A 23,567-nucleotide genomic window follows, 5' to 3' on the forward strand; every position below is an offset into this window, starting at 1 on the left:
GTCGGACCCACCAACTATATCTTCGCACGTAAGGAAGTGCCTCCTTATTGCGCACAAAAAATGAATACCCCCTTACCAGCTGGGACCCACCACAGTGGGAGGCTGACTTGTGGGCCTACTAAGTTGACGGGGATGGAGGGCTTTGTCAACTTAGTCAATATGAACGATTCTATCTCCAGTGACTGTACGATGTCCATCCAACGGCCTTAGTGCTTCTTCAACCTCTGGTCTTCTTGCTCCAGCCGCCCAAAGCAGCACCGGTCGTGCCGCCTGCTCCTGCCTCCCGTGGCCGGCTGTGCTGCCGCGGAGGCCTCACCGCCCCCATACTACTCCCACCGTTGGCCAGGCCATCCCTCCACTCACCCACACCCCCTATTATTCTGCGGCGACGGCAGCCTCACACCGCAGCTGAACCAGTGAACCCTCGTACTCCTCTCCGCGTGGGCATCCACTGCCGCGTCTTCCCTGGCTCCGCGTCGTCCCCTTCCTAGGCCTCGCCGTCTTCCACCACCTTAGTGCTCTCGGTGCGGCGTGGTCAATGTGGTCAACGACCGACTTCCATCGAAAGAGTACTGTACGTGGAGAGGCTGACAGCTGGGTCCACGGCCACAGCCCAGTTTTTTTGTGATTTGCCAAGTAAGTCGCTTTGTCAGGCCTGTTGGGCTGCAAATCTTTCAAGACGAGGAGAGCTTCACTCGGCTGGCCGAGAAAATGGCCTATCAGTATTGAGAAATGGGCTGTACATTTTTAAAACACATCAAACCGGCAATTAGTTTCAAATTTCTTTTTTTCATTTCGAGATTTTAAATTGCATTGATTTTTATGCATGGACAATATGTTCGATTTTGTATTGATATACATTTATTTTTAAAATCAGTTTGAATGTGACTCGAAATTTCGGATTAAAAACAGTTCGGACCGCACCAAAATATGCAAAATTTCGTATAATTTTTTAACCGTGTCCACAATATGGGCTGTAATGCTAACAAAAAGAATATGGGCTCCAAAAAACCTTAAGAATTAGCAAATAGGCTGTAAATTATTAGAAATAATGGCAGATGGGATGTATGATGTTTTCCACAGATTTGAAGCTTTCCTAAAAAAAAGGTTGACGGACAAGCAGTGACTGTTGGATGTTCATCCAACGGCCGTCGTGCTTCTTCAATCTCTGCTCTTCCTGCTCCAGCCGCTCAAACAAGCGCCGGCGGGACTGCCTGCTCTCTCCTCCCCGCAGCCGGCTGTGCTGCCGCGCAGGCCTGACCGCCCCACAGTACTCCCATCGCTGGCCTAGCCATCCCTCTACTCACCCACACCTGCTGTTATTCTCCGGCGACGGTAGACGAACCAGTAAACCCTCGTACAGTCGTACTCCCCTCCGTGTGGGAAACAACTTCCGAGTCTTCCCTGCCTCCGTGTCGTTCCCTTCCTAGGCCTCGCCGTCGTCCACCGCCCTGGTGCTCTCGGCGCGGCCTGGTCAACGTGGTCAACGACTGACATGCATCTGAAGTGGACTATACGTGGAGAGGCTGACAGCTGGGTCCACGGCCGCAAGCAAAATAATGATGCATGTAGAGGCGCGAACGTGTACGTACATACTGGTCGATGTAGAGGCGCGCACGTGTCGTAGTCGAGGCGCGCCTCTACATCGATGCAGGGGGAGTATTCCTTCACCGAAAGGGCCTCTGTATTTGGCGAAAAAACGTTACCGCCGCTGATAGCTTGGACCCACCAGCTATATCTTCGCACGCAAGGAAGTGCCTCCTTATTACGCACAAAAAAATGAATACTCCCCCTGCTAGCTGGGACCCAGTATAGTGGCAGGCTGACTTGTGGGCCTACTAAGTTGACGGGGATGGAGGGCTTTGTCAACTTAGTCAATATGCATGATTCTAGCTCCAGTGACCGTACGATGTCCATCCAACGGCCGTAGTGCTTCTTCAACCTCTGGTCTTCTTGCTCCAGCCGCCAAAACCAGCGCCCGTCGTGCCTCGTGCTCCTGCCTCCCGTGGCCGGCTGCGATGCGGCGGAGGCCTCACCGCCCCCTACTACTCCCACCGCTGGCCAGGCCATCCCTCTACTCACCCACATCCCCTGTTATTCTGCGGCAACGGCAGCCTCACACCGCAGCGAACCAGTGAACCCTCATACTCCTCTACACGTGGGCATCCACTGCCGCGTCTTCCCCGGCTCCGCGTCGTCCCCTTCCTAGGCCTCGCCGTCGTCCACCGCCCTGGTGCTCTCGGCGCGGCGTGGTCAACGTGGTCAAGGAATGGCTTCCATCAGACGTGGACTGTACGTGGAGAGGCTGACAGCTGGGTCCACGGCCGCAACAAGGAAGTGCCTCCTTATTACATGCAAAATAATTATTCCTCCACCTGACAGCGAGGACCCACCGGACGGGCCACCGTATTTCGCAGAAAAAACATTTCCCCCTGACTGCTGGGACCCACCAGCTACATCTTCGCACGCAAGGAAGTGCGTCCGGGCAAAAAAAAACGATTCGCCCCCTGACAGCTGGGACCCACCAGCTACATCTTCACAGGCAAGGAAGTGCCTGACAGTCGGGACCCACCTGGTCGAAGCGTACGTAGCGTTGTCATTCTGGTCGCGAACGTGTACGTACATACTGGTCGATGTAGAGGCGCGCACGTGTCGTAGTAGAGGCGCGCACGTAGCATGTACACGTACGTACAGCGACCAATGTGCAAGAAAGAAAATACGGCCACGTACGTACATACGGGCAGGGTCTCGAACACCTACTCGCGCGTACGTAGGGCCAGGGATCGTGTACATGGCTGGGTCAGAACGGAGAAACTGTGTCGTCATCGTGTTCATGGGGAGCCAACCGGCTGGGTCGGAACGGAATGCGTCGTCATGTTCATTGGGAGGGCTTGGACGGAACAGCCGATGGAAACGAGGCCTGGCGTACCGCAGAATGGAGGAAACGGCCTTGTGTTTGACCGGCCACGTTCAAAACGGGATCCTGTTCATCGGTAGGGGTCTGACGTACCGCAAAATTGAGGAAACGGACCTCCTACGGTCGAAACAGGGGTCCTGTTGATCGGGAGGGGTGTGGCGTACCACAAAACGGAGGAAACGGACTTGTGTTGGAGCGCTATAGTCGAAACGGGGGTCCTGTTCAACGGGAGGGGTGTGGCGTACCGCAAAATGGGACTCCACGGGATACTGTTCATCTCAACCGTCGACCCCCTCCAGCCTCCATGGGCTACTGTTCATCCACCATCGACCTCCTCCAGCCTCCACCTGCGACTGTTCATCCACGGGCTCCTGTTCATCCAGCCTCCACCGCGCACTACTCCACCGGCTACTGTTCAACCAGCCCTCTCCACGGGCTCCTGTTCATCCAGCCTCCACCGCGCACTACTCCACCGGCTACTGTTCAACCAGCCCTCTCCACGGGCTCCTGTTCAACTAACCCCTCCACGGGCTACTGTTCATCCAGCCCTCCACCGTCTACTATTCATCCAGCCCTCCACGGGGTGGTCCTGTTCATCCAGCCCTACACGGGGTCCTGTTCATCCAGCCCCAACCGGCTCGATCGATCGGGGTCCTGTTCATCCACCCCCACCGGGAACGGTTCATCCAAACCCCCCCAGCAACGCTCACTGTTCATCCAGAGGCAGCATCGATCGGCTTTAGTTAGCAGCAGTAGCAAAGGAATCGCTCGATCGGGTTCAGTTAACAGCCATCGATCGATCGCTCGGGTTCAGTAACGTGTAGCCTGCAGTGCAATCGCTCGGGTTCAGTTAGAGCCCAACGCCTCGCACCCACGCGCGTGCGTGTACGAGAGAAATGCGCATCGCTCGGCCCCGACCACACCAACCGTAACCGGGAACACCCCGATATTTTCCTCGCCCTCGCTTCTACCACGGTTTTTTCCGTCATGGACGGCCCAAAGAATGTCATGCAGCTGCGTCTCCGGCCCGCGAAGGACGAAAAGCCCATTTTCTGTCATGATTTTTTGTCATAGAAGTAGGACCCCACCACATCTATGATGATACCAGGTTTTGTCACAATTATCGTCATAGAAGTGTCATAAGTATGACAGAATTTTTTTTCGTTCGGCCCAGAATGTCACGGATGTGTCTTTTTTTTGTAGTGACAGACGCTGCCCACTGAGGATAGATGCCATTGGCAAGATAGTATCTCACGTTGTAGTCACGACCGTTGACAGTGTAGTTGCATGGCGAAAATTCCTCATTACAAAGCCTCCTAAACACCGGAGATCGTTGAAGCACATTGATGTTGTTGTGAGAACCCGACATTCAAGCATGCCAAATTCATAAGTCATGTGATGCCACTGCTTCTAGTATGATGGTGGCCTCGTTGGTGTGACCTCGATACATTCCCCGCAAACCTTTCGGGCAGTTCTTCCATTGCCAATGCATGCAACCAATTGATCCGAGCATTTCTGGAAACCCTCTGGCCTCTCCAATAGCCAACAACTTTTCTGTGTCTGGCACACTTGGTTCTCTCAGATACTCTGCTCCAAACACCTGCACCACGGCGCAGACAAACTTGACAATAGTCTTCAGGCATGTGCTCTCCCCCATCCAGACCATCTCACTAACGACATCTGCGGCAGTACCAAGTGCAAGCATCCTCAGAGCAGTGACACGTCTCTGTCATATCTATAATTTTTGATTGTTTCATGCCAATATTATTCAACTTTTACATACTTTTGGCAACTTTTTATATGATTTATTTGGACTAACTTACTTATCCAGTGCCCAGTGCCAGTTCCTGTTTGTTGCATGTTTTTGTTTCACAGAAAATCCATATCAAACGAAGTCCAAACGCGATAAAAATTTATGGATAATTATTTTGGAATATATGTGATTTTTAGGAGGTGGAATCAACGCAAACGGGGGGCCATAGAGCCCACAACCCACCAGGGCGCGCCAGGCACCCCCTGGCGCGCCCAGGTGTCTTGTGCCCTCCTCGAAGGTCGGTTGGGGCCCTTCTTCTAGCGCAAGAAAGATAATTTATGGAAAAGATCGTGTAAAAATTTCAGCGCAATCAGAGTTACGGATCTCTGAGAATTTAAGAAACTGTGATGGGCCAGATCTGGGGAACGCGAAACAAAAGAGAACAGAGAGGGAGATCCAATCTCGGAGGGGCTCCCACCCCTCCAGCGCCATGGAGACCATGGACCAGAGGGGGAACTCTCCTCCCATCTAGGGGGAGGCCAAGGAAGAAGAAGAAAGAGGGGTGCTCTCTCCCCCTCTCTCCCGGTGGCGCCGGAGTGCCGCTGGGGCAAGGATCGAGACGGCGATCTACATCAACAATCTTGCTACCGTCATCACCAACTCTCTCCCCCTCTATGCAGCGGTGCAACACCTCTTCTCCCTGCTGTAATCTCTACTTAAACATGGTGCTCAACTCCATATATTATTTCCCAATGATCTATGGTTATCCTATGATGTTTGAGTAGATCCGTTTTGTCCTATGGGTTAATCGTAATCTTGGTTGGCATGATTGTATATTTTATTTATGGTGCTGTCCTACGGTGCCCTCCGTCTTGTGCAAACGTGAGGGGCCCCTACTGTAGGGTGTTGTAATATGTTCATGGTTCGCTTATGGTGGGTTGCAAGAGTGACAGAAACTTAAACCCGAGTAACTGGGGTATGACGTATGGGAGTAAAGAGGACAAAACACTTAATGCTATGGTTGGGTTTCACGACCTTAATGATCTTTAGTAGTTGGGGATGCTTGCTAGAGTTCCAATCATAAGTGCATATGATCCAAGTAGAGAAAGTATGTTAGCTCATGCCTCTCCCTCATATAAAATTACAAGAATGATTAACGGTACTTGTTATCGATTGCCTAGGGACAAATAACTTTCTTGTTGACAAAAGCTCTCTATTAAAACTAACTTAGTTGTGTCTTTATCTAAACCGCCCCTAGATTTTATTTACGTGCTCTTTATTATCTTGCAAACCTATCCTATCACACCTACAAAGTACTTCTAGTTTCATACTTGTTCTAGGTGAAGCGAACGTCAAGCGTGCGTAGAGTTGTATCGATGGTCGACAGAACTTGAGGGAATATTTGTTCTACCTTTAGCTCCTCGTTGGGATCGACACTCTTACTTATCGAAAGAGGCTACAATTGATCCCCTATACTTGTGGGTTATCAAAACCTTTTTCTGGCGCCGTTCCCGGGGAGCTATAGCGTGGGGTGAATATTCTCGGGTGTGCTTGTTTGCTTTATCACTAAGTAGTTTTTATTTATTGTTCTAAGTTGTTCTCTATCTTTAGTTATGGATATGGAACACGAAACACCAAAAAGATTAGTGGTACTTGCTACTCATGGAGATGGGGAACCTCCTAAAACCCTCGATGCTCGTTATGTGAAAAATATTATGCACTACTTTGATAATCTTGAGAAAACCCCATTCAACATGATAATGGGAGTAACGTTGGATCAACGTGAATACTTTAGGGATTATCGGTTGACACAAAAAGGGAAACTTTTATGGGATCAAATTTATATGTTGCATTGGTATGCTCGGGATTTATGCTTGAGATATGATCTTACTTGTTTCTCTAGGATGAATGCTCCACACCTTCCCTTTTCATGCAAATTTAATGATAATGAAACATTAGCTTCTTATGCTAGTGGTATATATGATTATTATGATGTGGAACGAATAGAAGAATTTCTTGCTTTTAAGGGTGCTTATGAAATTGAATATTTGTTTGAAAAATATGAAGCTTTTGATGATGATGTTTATAGACCTGAAAATTTTGCCATCTGATGACCCACAAGTATAGGGGATCAATTGTAGCTCTTTTCGATAAGTAAGAGTGTCGAACCCAACGAGGAGCGGAAGGAAATGACAAGTAGTTTTCGGTAAGGTATTTTCTGCAAGTGCTGAAATTGTAAGTAGCGAGTAGTTTGATAGCAAGGTAATTTGTAACGAGCAAGTAATGATAATAGTAACAAGTATGCAGCAAGGTAGCCCAATCCTTTTGAGGCAAAGGACAGGCCAAAACGGTTTCTTATAATAAGCAAAGCGTTCTTGAGGGTACACGGGAATTTCATCTAGTCACTTTCATCATGTTGGTTTGATTTGTGTTCGCTACTTTGATAATTTGATATGTGGGTGGACCGGTGCTTAGGTGCTGTTCTTACTTGAACAAACCTCCCACTTATGATTAACCCTCCCGCAAGCATCCGCAACTACGAGAAAAGTATTAAGAATAAATTCTAACCATAGCATTAAACTTTTGGATCCAATCGGTCCCTTACGAAATAGCGCATAAACTGGGGTTTAAGCTTCTGTCACTCTCGCAACCCACCATCTAATTGCTACTCCACAATGCATTCCCTTAGGCCCAAATATGGTGAAGTGTCATGTAGTCGACGTTCACATGACACCACTAAGGGAATAACAACATACATACTATCAAAATATCGAACACATATCAAGTTCACATGATTACTTGCAACATTATTTCTCCCGTGACCTGAAGAACGAAAGTAACTACTCACAAATGATAAACATGTTCATGATTAGAGGAGTATTAAATCGCATAATGGATCTGAACATATAATCTTCCACCAAATAAACCATATAGTAATCAACTACAAGATGTAATCAACACTACTAGTCACCCACAGGCACCAATCTATAGTTCCGGTAACAAGATTGAATACAAGAGATGAACTAGGGTTTGAGATGAGATGGTGCTGTTGAAGATGTTGATGGAGATAGCCCTCCCCAAGATGGGAGAGTTGTTGGTGATGATGATGACGATGATTTCCCCCCTCCGGGAGGGAAGTTCCCCCGGCGGAATCGCTCCGCCGGAGGGTGATAACCCACAAGTATAGGGGATCACAACCGTTTTCGAGGGTAGAGTATTCAACCCAAATTTATTGATTCGACACAAGGGGAGCCAAAGAATATTCTCAAGTATTAGCAGTTGAGTTGTCAATTCAACCACACCTGGATAACTTAGTATCTGCAGCAAAGTATTTAGTAGCAAAGTAGTATGATAGTAGTGGTAACGGTAACAAAGGTAATATTTTTGGTGTTTTGTAGTGATTGTAATAGTAGCAACAAAAAAGTAAATAAGCGAAGAACAATATGTGAAAAGCTCGTAGGCATTGGACCGGTGATGGAGAATTATGCCGGATGCGGTTCATCATGTAACAATCATAACATAGGGTGACACAGAACTAGCTCCAATTCATCAATGTAATGTAGGCATGTATTCCGAATATAGTCATACGTGCTTATGGTAAAGAACTTGCATGACATCATTTGTCCTACCCTCCCGTGGCAGCGGGGTCCTAATGGAAACTAAGGGATATTAAGGCCTCCTTTTAATAGAGTACCGGAACAAAGCATTAGCACATAGTGAATACATGAACTCCTCAAACTATGGTCATCACCGGGAGTGGTCCCGATTATTGTCACTTCGGGCTTGCCGGATCATAACACATAGTAGGTGACTATAGACTTGCAAGATAGGATCAAAAACTCACATATATTCATGAAAACATAATAGGTTCAGATCTGAAATCATGGCACTCGGGCCCTAGTGACAAGCATTAAGCATAGCAAAGTCATAGCAACATCAATCTCAGAACATAGTGGATACTAGGGATCAAACTCTAACAAAACTAACTCGATTACATGATAGATCTCATCCAACCCATCACCGTCCAGCAAGCCTACGGTGGAATTACTCACGCACGGCGGTGAGCATCATGAAATTGGTGTTGGAGGATGGTTGATGATGACGATGGCGACGAATTCCCCTCTCCGGAGCCCCGAACGGACTCCAGATCAGCCCTCCCGAGAGGTTTTAGGGCTTGGCGGTGGCTCCGTATCGTAAAACACGATGAATCCTTCTCTCTGATTTTTTTTCTCCCCGAAAGTGAATATATGGAGTTGGAGTTGAGGTCGGTGGAGCGTCAGGGGGCCCACGAGGTAGGGGGCGCGCCCCCACCCTCGTGGCTAGGGTGTGGGCCCCTGGTCTTCATCTTTTGCAAGTATTTTTTATTATTTCCAAATAGACGTTCCGTGAAGTTTCAGGTCATTCCGAGAACTTTTGTTTCTGCACATAAATAACACCATGGCAATTCTGCTGAAAACAGCGTCAGTCCGGGTTAGTTCCATTCAAATCATGCAAGTTAGAGTCCAAAACAAGGGCAAAAGTGTTTGGAAAAGTAGATACAACGGAGACGTATCAACTCCCCCAAGCTTAAACCTTTGCTTGTCCTCAAGCAATTCAGTTGATAAACTGAAAGTGATAAAGAAAAACTTTTACAAACTCTGTTTGCTCTTGTTGTTGCAAATATGTAAAGCCAGCATTCAAGTTTTCAGCAAAGATTATGACTAACCACATTCACAATAACTCTTAGGTCTCATGTTTACTCATTTCAATAGCATAATCAACTAGCGAGCCATAATAACAGATCTCGGATGACAACACTTTCTCAAAACAATCATGATATAATATAACAGGATGGTATCTCACTAGCCCTTTCTGAGACCGCAAAACATAAATGCAGAACACCTTTAAAGATCAAGGACTGACTAGACATTGTAATTCATGGTAAAAGAGATCCGATCATAGTCATACCCAATATAAATTAATAGTAGTGGATGCAAATGATAGCTGCGCTCTCCATCTAGTGCTTTTTAATAAGAGGGTGATGACTCAACATAAAAGTAAATAGACAGGCCCTTCGCAGCGGGAAGCAGGGATTTGTAGAGGTGCCAGAGCTCGGTTTTGAAATAGAGATAAATAATATTTTGAGCGGCATACTTTCATTGTCAACATAACAACCAAGAGATGGCGATATCTTCCATGCTACACACATTATAGGTGGTTCCCAAACATAATGGTAAAGTTTATACTCCCCCTCCACCAACAAGCATCAATCCATGACTTGCTCGAAACAACGAGTGTCTCCAACTAGCAACAGTCCCAGGGGGAGTTTTGTTTGCAATTATTTTGATTTAGTTTGCATAAAGCATGGGACCGGGCATCCCGGTGACCAGCCATTTTCTCGGGAATGAGGAGCGGAGTCCACTCCTCTTGAGAATAACCCGCCTAGCATGGAAGATACGGACAGCCCTAGTTGATACATGAGCTATTCGAGCATACAAAAAAGAATGCTTATTTGAAGGTTTAGAGTTTGGCAGATACAAATTTACTTGGAACGGCAGGTAGATACCGCATATAGGAAGGTATAGTGGATTCATATGGCATAACTTTGGGGTTTAAGGTATTGGATGCACAAGCAGTATTCCCGCTTAGTACAAGTGAAGGCTAGCAAAAGACTGGGAAGCGGCCAACTAAAGAGCGACAACAGTCATGAACATGCATTAAAATTAATAAACATTGAGTACGAGCATGAGTAGGATATAATCCACCATGAACATAAATATCGTGAAGGCTATGTTGATTTGTTTCAACTACATGCGTGAACATGTGCCAAGTCGAGTCACTTAAATCATTCAAAGGAGGATACCAACCCACTATACCACATCACAACCATTTTAATAGCATGTTGGCACGCAAGGTAAACCATTATAACTCATAGCTAATCAAGCATGGCATAAGCAACTATGATCTCTAATTGTCATTGCAAACATGTTTATTCATAATAGGCTGAATTAGGAACGATGAACTCATCATATTTACAAAAACAAGAGAGGTCGAGTTCATACCAGCTTCTCTCATCTCAGTCAGTCCATCATATATCGTCATAATTGCCTTTCACTTGCACGACCGAACGATGTAAAAATAATAAGAGTGCACGTGCATTGGACTAAGCTGGAATCTATGAGCATTCAATAAACAGGAGAAGACAAGGCAATATGGGCTCTTGGTTAAATCAACAATAATGCATATAAGAGCCACTTCAACAATTTAATCATGGTCTTCTCCTATCGACCCCCAAAGAAAAGAAAAGAAATAAAACTATTTACACGGGAAAGCTCCCAACAAGCAAAAGAAGAACGGGAAATCTTTTTGGGTTTTTCTTTTTAATTATTACTACTACAGCAAGAAAAGTAAACTAGCTAAAAGCTACACTATTTTTTTGGTTTTTCTTAAGGTTTATTAAACACACAAGAAGAAAGCGAGAAAAAGAAAATAAACTAGCATGGATATTACAGTGAAAGAGTATGAGCACCGATATCTAGCAATGAGTGTGTGTGAACATAAATGTAACGTCAGTGGGAAATAAGTACTCCCCCAAGCTTAGGCTTTTGGCCTAAGTTGGTTTATTGCCATGGATGGCCTGGCGGATATCCGTAGTTGTAGCCGGGGTCGTACTGAGCTGCGGCAGTTATTGCCTCCTGAGCTGCAGCGTGGCGGCGAGCTGCCTCCGCCCTCCTCTCGTACTCATCTGCCTCCTCTCTGGTAATAACATATCTTCCTTTTGCCTGATAATCAAAGCAGGTAGGAGCAGGGAGAATAATACGGACAGCACGACGTTTGTCAAAGATTAAGCGATACCAGAGAGGTGATTCATTCCTCTCGATAAACTGGTGGTGGACCACAGCATTATAGTCTAAATAAGTAGGAGGCAACTCAATATCATCCTCACGAATGTCCACACCAAGAAAATTAGCTAAGCGGTTTGCATAAATTCCTCCAAAGAAATCTCCATTAAATCTATTATGATGCAACCTACGTGCAACAATGGCTCCCAAGTTATAAGTTTTGTCTCCTAACACAGCACTCCTAAGAATACTGAGATCAGGGACACACATGTGACATGCTTCATCTTTACCATTTATGCACCTACCTATGAAGAGAGCAAAATAATGTATAGCAGGAAAATGAATGCTCCGTATGTTAGCTTGTGCTATATCTCTAGATTCCCCCACAGTTATACTAGCAAGAAAATTTCTAAATTCAGATTTGCGAGGTTCACTAGCACTACCCCATTGTGGAAGTTTGCAAGCAGTAGTAAAATCCTCTAAGTCCATAGTATAAGATTTTTCACAAAGATCAAACAGGACAGTTGGAGAATTACGTGAAGATGAAAATTCAAACCTCCTCACAAGGGAACTAGTGAGATAGTGGTACTGGCGGCATTTGTCTGCCTCAAAGCTCACAAGATCAGCATTACGCAAATATGCGTTAAATTCTTCCTTGATTCCCGCTCGATCCATAAAGTTTTCTGAAGGCCATTCACAAGGCCGCACTGGAGCGTCCCTTGGTGGCTCATCGTCAGCATCACGCATTGCAAGCCTGGGTCCTTGCTTCCTTGAAGAACCACCTTGGAACATTTTCCTAAGCCTATTTCTTTCTCTGAAAAATTTCTGAAATTTTTAGTAACTTCAAACAAAAGTGAAACAAACTCAACAAAATTGATAGAAACTACTCCTACAAGTGCCTAGAGACTATATCAAGCATTAGAACCACTTGGAACCATATAAATTTGACATGCAAGCTCAAGAACATGGTCACCTAGGCAGCACAAATTTGCAATGAATAAAGCACTAGAACAAAAACTAATTGGACCAATGGAGGAGTCACATACCAAGGAACAATCTCCCCAAGCAGTTTTGTGGGAGGTGCTTTGAGCAAGGAGATCGAAAATCGCAGCAAAATGAGCTAGAACTCGTGCTTGAGCTGGATGGTGATTTTTTTGGGAGGAAGAAGAAGTGTGTGGGTGCAGGAATAAGTGGAGGGGAGCCACCATAGGCCCACGAGGTAGGGGGCGCGCCTCCACCCTCGTGGCCAGGTGCTTGCCCCTCCTGTTGTGTTCTCAGTGCCAGATATTCTCAAATATTCTAGAAAAAAATCATATTCCATTTTCAGGGCATTTGGAGAACTTTTATTTTCGGGGTATTTTTATATTGCACGGATAAATCAGAAAACAGACAGAAAAATACTATTTTTACTTTATTTCAACTAAATAACAGAAAGTAGAAAGAGGGTACAGAAGGTTGTGCCTTCTAGTTTCATCCGTCTCATGCTCATCAAAAGGAATCCACTAACAAGGTTGATCAAGTCTTGTTAACAAACTCATTCTGAATAACATGGAACCGGAGAAATTTCGAATAACACTATGTTACCTCAACGGGGATATGCACATCCCCAATAATAAGAATATCATATTTCTTCTTGGCAGTAGGAAGAGGAAATTCAAAACCACCAAATATAATCGTTGAAAATTTTCCAATAGAATTGATACTATGAACTTGAGGTTGTTTCCTCGGAAAGTGTACCGTATGCTCATTACCATTAACATGAAAAGTGACATTGCCTTTGTTGCAATCAATAACAGCCCCTGCAGTATTCAAAAAAGGTCTTCCAAGAATAATAGACATGTTATCGTCCTCGGGAATATCAAGAATAACAAAGTCCGTTAAAATAGTAACGTTTGCAACCACAACAGGCACATCCTCACAAATACCGACAGGTATAGCAGTTGATTTATCGGCCATTTGCAAAGATATTTTAGTAGGTGTCAACTTATTCAAATCAAGTCTACGATATAAAGAGAGAGGCATAACACTAACACCGGCTCCAAGATCACATAAAGCAGTTTTAACATAGTTTCTTTTAATGGAGCATGGTATAGTGGGTACTCCTGGATCTCCAAGTTTCTTTGGTATTCCACCCTTGAAGGTATAATTAGCAAGCATGGTGGAAATTTCAGCTTCCGGTATCTTTCTTTTATTAGTAACATTATCTTTCATGTGCTTAGCATAGGGATTCATTTTGAGCATATCAGTTAATCGCATACGCAAAAAGATAGGTCTAATCATTTTAGCAAAGCGCTCAAAATCCTCATCATCCTTTTTCTTGGATGGTTTGGGAGGAAAAGGCATGGGTTTCTGAACCCATGGTTCCCTTTCTTTACCGTGCTTCCTAGCAACAAAGTCTCTCTTATCATAACGTTGATTCTTTGATTGTGGGTTATCAAGATCAACAGCAGGTTCAATTTCTACATCATTATCATTACTAGGTTGAGCATCATCATTAACATTTTCATTAGGTTCATGTTCATTACCAGGTTGTGTTTCAGCATCAAAAATACATATATCATTTGGATTCTCAGGTGGTTCAGCAATAGGTTCACTAGAAGCATGCAAAGTCCTATCATTTTTCTTTTTCTTCTTTTTAGAAGGAGTAGGTGCATCAATATTATTTCTCTGAGAATCTTGCTCAATTCTCCTAGGGTGGCCTTCAGGATACAAAGGTTCGTGAGTCATTTTACTAGTTCTAGTAGCCACTCTAACAGCATAATCATTATTCTTACGATTCATTTCATTGAGCAAACCATTTTGAGCCTTAAGTACTTGTTCTGCTTGAGTGGTAACCATAGAAGCATGTTTGCTAATGAGTTTAAGCTCGCCTCTAACATTAGCCATGTAATTACCCAAGTGCTCAATCATATAAGCATTTTGTTTTAATTGTCTACCAAAATAAGCATTGAAATCTTCTTGCTTAACCATAAAGTTATCAAACTCATCCAAGCATTGGCTAGCAATTTTAGTGGGAGGGATTTCAGCTTTATCATATCTATAGAGAGAATTTACCTTTACTACCTGTGTCGGGTTATCAAGACCATGAGTTTCTTCAATGGGTAATGGATTAAGATCATATGTTTCTTCAACAGGCGGTAAATTAAGACCTTGTATTTCTTCAATAGAAGGTAAATTCTTAACATCTTCAGCTTTTATACCTTTTTCTTTCATAGATTTCTTTGCCTCTTGCATATCTTCAGGACTGAGAAATAGAACACCTCTCTTCTTCGGAGTTGGTTTAGGAATTGGCTCAGGAAGTGTCCAATTATTTTCATTTGTCAACATAATATTCAATAGAATTTCAGCTTCATCCGGTGTTCTTTTCCTGAAAATAGAACCAGCACAACTATCCAGGTAATCTCTGGAAGCATCGGTTAGTCCATTATAAAAGATATCAAGTATTTCATTTTTCTTGAGTGGATGATCAGGCAAAGCATTAAGTAACTTGAGAAGCCTCCCCCAAGCTTGTGGGAGACTCTCTTCTTCAATTTGCACAAAATTGTATATATCCCTTAAAGCAGCTTGTTTCTTATGAGCATGGAAATATTTAGCAGAGAAGTAATAAATCATATCCTGGGGACTACGCACACAACCAGGATCAAGAGAATTAAACCATATCCTAGCATCACCCTTTAATGAGAACAGAAATATTTTAAGGATATAGAAGTAGCGAGATCTCTCATCATTAGTGAACAGGGTGGCTATATCATTTAATTTAGTAAGATGTGCCACAACAGTTTCAGATTCATAGCCATGAAAAGGATCAGATTCAACCAAAGTAATTATATCAGGATCAACAGAGAATTCATAATCCTTATCAGTAACACAGATAGGTGAAGTAGCAAAAGCAGGGTCAGGTTTCATTCTAGCATTAAGAGATTGTTGCTTCCATTTATCTAATAACCTCTTGAGTTCATATCTATCTTTGCAAGCTAAAATAGCTAAAGTAGCTTCTTTTTCAAAAACATAATCCTCAGGAATAACAGGCAAGTCTTCATCATCACTTTCATCAATATAATCAGTTTCAATATTTTCTTTCTCTCTAGCCCTAGCAATTTGTTCATCAAGAAATTCACTAAGTGGCACAGTAGTATCAAGCATAGAAGTAGTCTCATCATAAGTATCATGCATAGCAGAAGTGGCATCATCAATAACATGCGACATATCAGAACGAATAGCAGAAGCAGGTTTAGGTGTCGCAAGCTTACTCAAAACAGAAGGTGAATCAAGTGCAGAGCTAGATGGCGGTTCCTTACCTCCCCTCGTAGTTGAGGGATATATTGTTGTCTTAGCGTCTTTCAAGTTCTTCATAGTGACCAGCAGATATAAATCCCAAGTGACTCAAAGAATAGAGCTATGCTCCCCGGCAACGGCGCCAGCAAATAGTCTTGATAACCCACAAGTATAGGGGATCGCAACAGTTTTCGAGGGTAGAGTATTCAACCCAAATTTATTGATTCGACACAAGGGGAGCCAAAGAATATTCTCAAGTATTAGCAGTTGAGTTGTCAATTCAACCACACCTGGATAACTTAGTATCTGCAGCAAAGTATTTAGTAGCAAAGTAGTATGATAGTAGTGGTAACGGTAACAAAGGTAATATTTTTGGTGTTTTGTAGTGATTGTAACAGTAGCAACAGAAAAGTAAATAAGCGAAGAACAATATGTGAAAAGCTCGTAGGCATTGGATCGGTGATGGAGAATTATGCCGGATGCGGTTCATCATGTAACAATCATAACATAGGGTGACACAGAACTAGCTCCAATTCATCAATGTAATGTAGGCATGTATTCCGAATATAGTCATACGTGCTTATGGTAAAGAACTTGCATGACATCTTTTGTCCTACCCTCCCGTGGCAGCGTGGTCCTAATGGAAACTAAGGGATATTAAGGCCTCCTTTTAATAGAGTACTGGAACAAAGCATTAGCACATAGTGAATACATGAACTCCTCAAACTATGGTCATCACCGGGAGTGGTCCCGATTATTGTCACTTCGGGGTTGCCGGATCATAACACATAGTAGGTGACTATAGACTTGCAAGATAGGATCAAAAACTCACATATATTCATGAAAACATAATAGGTTCAGATCTGAAATCATGGCACTCGGGCCCTAGTGACAAGCATTAAGCATAGCAAAGTCATAGAAACATCAATCTCAGAACATAGTGGATACTAGGGATCAAACCCTAACAAAACTAACTCGATTACATGATAGATCTCATCCAACCCATCACCGTCCAGCAAGCCTATGATGGAATTACTCACGCACGGCGGTGAGCATCATGAAATTGGTGTTGGAGGATGGTTGATGATGACGATGGCGACGGATTCCCCTCTTCGGAGCCCCGAACGGACTCCAGATCAGCCCTCCCGAGAGGTTTTAGGGCTTGGCGGCGGCTCCGTATCGTAAAACGCGATGAATCCTTCTCTCTGATTTTTTTTCTCCCCGAAAGTGAATATATGGAGTTGGAGTTGAGGTCGGTGGAGTGTCAGGGGGCGTGCCCTAGGGGGGCAGGCGCGCCCCCCACCCTCGTGGCTAGGGTGTGGCCCCCCTGGTCTTCATCTTTTGCAAGGATTTTTTATTATTTCCAAATAGACGTTCCGTGAAGTTTCAGGTCATTCCGAGAACTTTTGTTTCTGCACATAAATAACACCATGGCAATTCTGCTGAAAACAACGTCAGTCCGGGTTAGTTCCATTCAAATCATGCAAGTTAGAGTCCAAAACAAGGGCAAAAGTGTTTGTAAAAGTAGATACGACGGAGACGTATCAGAGGGCAAAAGTGCTCCTGCACAAGTTCCGCCTCGAGACGGCGGTGCTCCGTCCCGAAAGCCTTCTCCTTATTTTTTCTAGGTCAAAATGACTTATACCAAAAGATGGGCACCGGAGGTGGGCCGAGGAGGCCACAACCCACCAGGGCGCGCCTGGGGGGCCTGGCGCGCCCAGGTGGGTTGTGCCCACCTGGTGGCCCCCCCTCTGCTGTTTATTGGCTCCAGTATTTCTTAAATAATCCATAAAAAAATCTCCGTGAAGTTTCAACTTATTTGGAGTTGTGCAGAATAGGTGGCCTGACATAGCTTTTCCAGGTCCAGATTTCCAGCTGCCGGAATTCTCCCTCTTGGTGTGTTCCTTGCAAATTATGAGAGAAAAGGCATTAGAATTACTCCAAAAAGCATTATTATGGATAAAAACATTATAAATAACAACAAGAAAACATGATGCAAAATGGACGTATCACCATCCTTAAATATTGCTATGATAATTATAAATATAATTATGATATTGATGAATTTATTGAGAAAGTCTCCGTTGTCCAAGAAGAGACTAATATTTTGCAGGAGTCTATGGAAGAAGAAAATGATGAAACTGTGAGCTCATTGGATGAAAAAGATGAGGAGGAGAGCAAAGAACAAAAGGAGGAAGAGCGGTTTAGCTACCCGTGCCCACCTTCTAATGAGAGTAACTCTTCAACTCATACATTGTTTAATCTCCCTTCATGCTTACCAAAGGATGAATGCTATGATAATTGCTATGATCCCGTTGATTCATTTGAAATATCCCTTTTTGATGAAATTGATGCCTGCTATGCTTGTGTCCAAGATGCCAATATGAATTATGCTTATGGAGATGAACTTGCTATAGTTCCTTATATTAAGAATGAATTTTTTGCGATTGCACCCACACATGATAGTCCTATTATCTTTTTGGATTCTCCAAACTACACTATATCGGAGAAGTTTGCACTTATTAAGGACTACACTGATGGGTTGCCTTTTACCGTTGCACATGATGATTTTGATGAATATAATATGCATGTGCTTGCTGCTCCTACTTGCAATTATTATGAGAGAGGAACTACATCTCCACCTCTCTATGTTTCCAACATGATAAAATTGCAAGAAACTGCTTATGCTATGTATTAGCCTTTACTTGATGTTCATGAATTGTTCTTGTATGACACGCCGATCCATAGGAAGAGAGTTAGACTTCGTCATTGCATGATATATGCTGCTTTGTGCTCACTACTAAATGCCAAATCATTGTTAATTAAAATTGGCTTTGATATACCTTGGGATCCGGGTGGATCCATTACTTCAGCACTCTATGCCTAGCTTAATGGCTTTAAAGAAAGCGCTGCCAGGGAGACAACCCGAAAGTTTTAGAGAGTCATTTATTTCTGTTGAGTGCTTTTATATAGTTCAAAAACAAAAAATATAGAGGGGAACTTAAAATTTTTCACAAAAGAGAAGTGATTGGAAGTTATGCATTGGAGAAGTGAGGGTCGACCTTGAACACTTGTGTTCATGCTCATGGAAACAATGTAGAATTTTTCATGGAAGTTCTAGCAAAAATAATTATCCCCTTGTACAAATCCATTGTATTATAAAAATTATGTGCCAAGATTTGCCTTTAGGATGATTAGATTGCTTGTTGGTATGTGCGGTGCAGAAACAGAAACTTTGGCTGTAGCGCGTGAATTTTCATTTTCTACTAGAAAGTCAAACATTTCTGAAACTTTTTGCATAGTCTAGCTATACAAATTTTTACGCTGTCCTAATTTTTCAGAATTTTTGGAGTTACAGAAGTATGGTAGTGTTCAGATTACTACAGATTGTCCTGTTTAAGACAGATTCTGTTTTTGATGCATTATGTTGCTTGTTTTGATGAAACTATCGATTCTATCGGTGGTATAAGCCATGGAAAAGTTATATTACAGTAGCTACAATGCAAAAACAAAATATGAATTGTTTTTCAACAGTACTTAGAGTAGTGATTTGCTTTATTATACTAACTAGTAAGATGCCCGTGCTATGCTATGGAATGACAAAATATCGGGTGGAACATTATTTACTCAGTGTCACGAGTCTAGTAAACAATAAATGATGTACCAAAACATTGATCAAAGTGATGATGCCATATTGTTGATAGGTACATCGAGCAAAATGAAACATAAGGTTTCCAACATAAACCCCCCTCAATTTTCACCTTGCAGAAGACTTTGGTTCTCCCTACCCAATTTTCTCATGGCTCTCCCATATTAAGGGGACAAAGAGCATATGACAAATAGAAAATTTGTCCACATAGCAGTTTGTTCATACAGTGCAAATATCTGACAGAAGCAACAACTGAGCTCCAAGACAGTTTTTTCTTAAGCCTAACAGCAGAGCTATTGATTTCATTGATAGGAGCAAGTAATGTACAAACACATGTAAAGCAAATGAGAAAACACAGAATTGAGAGGGGCCACTAAGCTAGATTACTATCACAAAATGATGTGTGGTGTGTCAGCCTCCTTCCAACATTGGCTTCGTCAACGACAAGGCATGTAAGCATAGCAGCCGACGAATCCAAATTGTGAAAAATGTGGCAATTGCGCTCACACCAAATCTCCCAAATCACCGGCACGGCCTGCGTTCTCCGGGTACATACTATCATGTACAACCTTAAAAGAACTATTGCAACAGAACTGTTGTTTTCCTTGGAACAACTGTAGAAAATAAAACAATATATATTGTTACCTTTATCCAAGGATTCAACAATGCTGATTTCGCAGTATATTAGGCAAACAAGACTTAAATGTGAAGACAAATGGCAGGAATTAATAAAGTAAACGATGATTCCTTTTTTTGCGGGTAGTAAAAGATGATTTTGAAACATATGTTGGATGTGGGGAACCATGCTTATGACATCTAGAGAAAAAGTATAGATATGGATACATAGATAAAGTTGTACCTCTCAAGATCATGGTCAAAAAACAGAGTCATCTCCACTTGTGTCGTACAGTGGAAGCCCAAGTCTATCAGACCATGAAATCATGTGTGTCAAGCATACCTTAGGCATGTGTGTCAAGCATACCTTAGGCATGACTCATACAGTTAGTTCCAATTACTTAGTTACATACCTTAGGCATCTATCAGGCCACGGAATCATGTGCGTCAAGCATAGTATACCCTTCTTTTAGTTGTTTGCCCAAAACATCTCTGCTAACAATGTTGGCCTTCGAGCTCTGGCTCCATCCATCTTCTCACCTAAAAGGACATCAGGTAATCAGTACTGCATATATATGATGGTCTGTAGTATATTTAGACAAAGGAAAAAAAACAAGGACCCTATAGAGGATATGTACTCTGTACTATATTTAGGCAAAGGAAAAAACAATGGACAACACTTAGTACATTTTGTACAGAGCAAAGAAAAAATGTAAAGTAAAAGATGTTTTTGAATCATATGTATATAGAAGGGGTGAGTGCACATGTATGTACATAAAAAAATATTAGTACTGTGGACTACTTGTAACTTTGTTACATCAACCAGGCTTCTGCAAAGAAAAAAACATGTTGATAACAGACATAGAGGAAACAAATATTCAGGGTGTGGCCTGAAAATTGGATGTGGAGCTACCAAGCAAAGGAAATGCACTGATGACAAAGCAACCTGCTGTCAGTGTTGTCCGAATTTTTTGAACAGAGGGAGTAACAAAGACAAATGATATGCACATGTATGGTAGCCAAAAAGTACAAATCAGAACATAGTAGTATACAGAAGTGATCAAGTATGAAAATTTCACAGCATTTTCTAAGAACCTATCACAATAAATTCCAAGCATGTCTAATAATAAGCTTCACAACTTGCAATCTACAGCAAGAAAAGAAAATACGTTCACGGCAACATGCACAAAACTGTGAAGTATGAAACATGTTGCACTTCTTATAAATCTCTAGCACAACCACCAATTTTTAAATAAGTGCACATACTCTATATTCAACCTAACACAACCAGTATGCCCTGACCTTGTGGTTCTTCAGCCTCACACCAAAATCCAAGGGTTTTTCCTGACGACTTTTAATTTTTGTTAGTATCTTTTGGACCTGCCATGTGGATCAAATCAGTGATTTGGTGAGAAATAAATCTATTTCTAGTTGGAGCTGCCACTGAGTATTGATGTGCATATTTGATTATTTGGTACCAATGCATATTTGGTCAACTTAAGCAACTCCTTCAAAATTTCAACTGTAAGCAATATCGCAATGCATATATAATGTGGTACCACAAAAGTATAAGATCTAGTGACAGGAATGTGACTATATGCAGTCCAGCAATCTACGTCAATAGATGAATAAAAGATCAGACTACTATTATATTCGCTAATTATCAGTGTAGCAATCATATTAGCATAGAAGTAGGCTAGCATAGCAAATCTAACCACAGTAAACTATTCCTCTAATTACATCAGTTATTTCTGTCAAAGCACATATCTGCAGTTGCACAAGTAAGAAGATTCACCCATACCAGAAGGCGAAGTCCTCACAATCCATTCAATCTGAAGATTGGCGTGACCAGCGTCTGGCTTCTCTGGGTGCAGCAGCGTGAGTCCCATAGGCCTGCCCATTTGCTTTATATTTGTCTGCAAGAGTAGTTTCTAGACAGCTCCACATTGGCGCACGGATTTGAACTCTGGATGATAGAAAATTTGATATATATTGGCCTGGAAGAGTGTTTCTACTTTTTAGACAGTTCCGCCGGCGTACCTATGGCAGTCTGCGTTGCAGGATAAGGGGAAGGGGCGGACAAGACATCAACGAGGGGGAGGTGGTGGCGATAGTGGGCGGTGGTTGGTGGGAACTCTGCGGCAGAAAAAGAGGCAGAAGAAGCGTCGGCGGCGTACCTGCGTCGGTCAGGGTCGGAGCAGACAAGGGAGCGGGCGGAGCAGACGACGACGAGGATGGGATCGTGGTGGCGGTGGGCGGTGGGGCTGAGAGAAGGCATAAGAGAGGCTGGGATTGTACGGCGCAGGCAGCGGCCACATCGCCGGATCGATTCCACCTTTGCCGGCGGTGGTTCTCACGGTGCCACCATTTTCCTTTTCTTTGGAGATGGCTGGATAAGGTGGGGAAGAGAGAGTAGAACGGGACAGATGGGCTGGGGTCGTGGTGGTGGTGGACATCGCCGGCAGCAGCCACCGCGCCAGATGGACTCCGATGCTGTCGGCCGGTGGTTGCACGACGCCCCTTTTCAGATGGCTGGATGAGTCGGGGGGAGTGATGAGGCTGAGTGGGAGAGATGAGGCTGGAGGGGTTGTCTGCAAATGTTGATGGAGTGACGGGCGGTTTTTTGCAAAATTGCCACAGATCGCTTCCTGTGCGTTCGATGAAGATCCGACGACTATAAGTAGAGAATGGCAGGCACACCATCATCACCAACTCAGACTTTTATAGAAGTAGAGAATGGATCTTAGCGAGTTTTCTATTGAGTTTTGTGTGGATGAAGTGTTCGAAGATCGAGGAGGTCTCGATGTGAGGAGAAGGAGGAGAGGCAAGAGCTCAAGCTTGGGGATTCCCAAGGCACCCCAAGTAAATATTCAAGGAGACTCAAGCGTCTAAGCTTGGGGATGCCCCGGAAGGCATCCCATCTTTCTTCAACAAGTATCGGTATGTTTTCGGATTCGTTTCGTTCATGTGATATGTGCAAATCTTGGAGCGTCTTTTGCATTTAGTTTTCACTTTTATTTTATGCACCATGCTGGTATGAGATAGTCCATGGTTGATTTATAGAATGCTCATTGCACTTCCCTTATATCTTTTGAGTATGGCTTTATAGAATGCTTCATGTGCTTCACTTATATCATTTGAAGTTTGGACTGCCTGTTTCTCTTCACATAGAAAACCGTTTTTGAAGAATGCTCTTTTGCTTCACTTATATTTATTAGAGCATGGTATTTTGTGGAAAGAATTAAACTCTCATGCTTCACTTATATCTATTTAGAGAGTCAACAGGAATTGGTCAATTGCATGGTTAGTCATTAAATCCTACATAAAACTTATGGATCATTGAATATGATATGCTTGATTCCTTGCAATAGTTTTGCGATATAGAGATGATAATATGTGGGAGGTACTAGTAAACGGTTGTGGTTAGTAAGAATATTGGTGTTAAGGTTTGTGATGCCCGAAGCATGCATGTATAGTCTCTCGTTATGCTATGAAGTTGGACCATGATTTATTATTGATTGTCCTCCTTATGAGTGG

The sequence above is a fragment of the Triticum aestivum genome, chromosome 5D (assembly GCF_018294505.1).
Source record: "Triticum aestivum cultivar Chinese Spring chromosome 5D, IWGSC CS RefSeq v2.1, whole genome shotgun sequence".
Taxonomy (NCBI): domain Eukaryota; kingdom Viridiplantae; phylum Streptophyta; class Magnoliopsida; order Poales; family Poaceae; genus Triticum; species Triticum aestivum.